Raw genomic sequence first — 2,541 nt, 5'->3', positions numbered from 1 at the left:
CCGGGGGGGAAAAGGGCCGCGTGGGCCCGGCTTCTGCGCCCCAGCCCTCGCGGCGCTCCTTGGAGCCCCAGAGTGTCGATGTGTCGTTAGCCTCCTATCATTAGTATTGACTTGTCGCCATTTATTATAATATACATCGCGCGTTGTGGCTTATTTCGTTTGGAATTTACTCTGGGATTTAGCCCTCTCTGGCTAACATGATTGTATCCCTATTTGGGGATCTCCAGCTCCACACAGGGGCTTTCTCTTCCTTTCCCCCGTTATCCGGGTGGTTCTCGCATCTCAGCCTGTCTATAGCCAGGGAGGTCGTGAGCACTCACCCGGGCCCTTGTTTGGCTGGGAAGGAGCCCAGGAGTTCGCATTTTACTAAGCATCTGGGGTATCCAGAATCCACTCTTCCTCCCTTGGGAAAGAAACCTGGCTGGTGCAGCGGGGTATCAGTGCTCCAAGGTCCAGGGAGACCTTGGCAAGCTGCCCCACCTCTCAGAGCCCCCGTTTACACAGCAGGAAGCAGAACTCTCTCCCCAGCCCCAGCCCCAGCCCTCTGCCCTCGGCAGGGCGTGGGTCCCTCCCCAGGGGCCTGGCAGGGAGGTTGGGAGGCTCCAGGAAAGGAAAGGAAATTGGTGTGGTCAGGCGCCCAGGGCCAGGCTCTCATGACCACTCAGTCTTAACCAAGGACCCAGAACCACCAGTCCAGCATCCAAGTCCCTTCTCTTTTCAGGACCCCAAGTCCCCCCTCCTCCCTCACCGGCTTCCCAGCTCTGCTTGAAATCACTTCAAATTCTAGTCCCTGCATTCCCAGTCCTTTGAGATTGCTTTCTTTCTTTCTTGTGAAGAAGAAAGGAGGAGGAGGAAGAGAAAAAGAAAAGAAGAAGACAGGGTCTTGCTATGTTGCCCAGGCTGGTCGTGAACTCCCGGGCTCCAGTGATCCTCCCGCCTCCACCTACCCTAAGTGTTGGGATTGCAGGCATGAGCAACATGCCCACCCAGCTGAGATTGCTTTCTTTTAAACCTTTAGCTTCCTGATGGACCCAGAGCCCTAGCAGGTCTAAGACCTTCAATACACACCCACAGAGGGACAGCCACTGCTCTTCCCAAGGGCGGGGCAGGCGGGTGCCCAGAAAGGCCCCAGAGAGCGCCCTCCCTGCTCCCACTCTAGACGGCTCGTCTCTCTTGCCGGGACTTCAGCTTTCCCTTGAGTGCAAAGGCGGTAACGTCGGAGCATTGGAGGGAGAGGCAAAGATGGGAGAGGTCAATGTGGATTCTAGAAGCCACCTGGAGGTGGAATCCACATCCTTTTCACCTGGGGCTCTTGGCCTGGGTTTGGCTTCGGGCCAGGTTGGACTCGCGAGAACTGAACCAACGCCTGGACCATGGCTCTTAGCAATTCCCCTGCTCCCCAACTTCGCTCAGCCCTGGAACTAGAGGAAGGGTTGGTTTAGCAGGCAGAGCCGCAAAGGAAGAGCCTCAAAGCTCTTTGAGATTGAGCTCCAGCAGGAATTGGGGCTTAAATGCCAGTATTCAAGCTTCTGGCTGGTCTAGGGGCAGCATTTGGGCTGGGGAGGTTGAGGACAGACTCAGAATTGGCCAGACTTCAGTTAGAATCCTGGTTTCAAGCCGGGCTCGGTGGCTCAGCCTGTAATCCTGTGCCTTTGGAAGGCTGAGGTGAGTGGATTGCCTGAGCCTGCGGGTTCCAGACCCGCCTGGGCAGCGAGACCTCATCTCTACAATAAATCAAAAAATCAGCCGGGCGTGGTAGTGCGTGCCTGTAATTCCGGCTACTCGGAAGGCTGAGGCGGAAGGATCGCCGGAGCCCAGCAGGTCGAGGCTGCGGTGGCCGGGAGCGGCCACTGCATACACTCCAGTCTGGGTGACAGAGTGAGACTCCAACTCAAAAAATAAATAAATAAATAAATAAAAATAAAATAAAATGTTGATACTGTGTCCATCATGAAATTTGGTTGTTTGTTTTGAGTTGGGGGTCTCAATCTGTTGCTCAGGATGGAGTGCAGTGATGGCATGATCATGGCAACCTCTACCTCCCTGGCTCAGGTGATCCTTCTGCCTCCCAACAGAGGCGCGCCACCATGCTCCGCTAGTTATTATTGTTATTTTTTCCATAGAGATCAGGTCTCACCATGTTGCCCAGGCTGGTCTCAAACTTCTGGGCTCAAGCAATCCTCCTGTCTCGGCCTCCCAAAGTGCTGGGATGACAGGTGTGAGCCATCACACCCAGCCTCATCATGAATGTTTACATTTTGATTTTAAAATGTTGTTTCAAAATATCATTTGTCTTGGCTACTGAGTTTTTTGGCACCCCCTTAAATTTTGCACCTTAAACGACCTCAGTCTAGTTCAGGCCCTGCTCTGTGACCTTGAGCAAATCTTTTTTTCCTCTTTTCTTTCTTTCTTTTCTTTCTTTCTTTCTTTCTTTCTTTCCTTCCTTCCTTCTTTTCTTTTCTTTCTTTCTTTCTTTCTCCCTCTCCCTCCCTCATTCTCTCTCTCTGGGTAATTTTTTATCTCCCTCCTTCCCTCCCCCTC

The sequence above is a fragment of the Carlito syrichta genome, unplaced genomic scaffold (assembly GCF_000164805.1).
Source record: "Carlito syrichta isolate Samal-C Ts95f unplaced genomic scaffold, Tarsius_syrichta-2.0.1 Scaffold311915, whole genome shotgun sequence".
Lineage (NCBI taxonomy): Eukaryota > Metazoa > Chordata > Mammalia > Primates > Tarsiidae > Carlito > Carlito syrichta.
Note: the sequence above shows the minus strand (reverse complement) of the source record.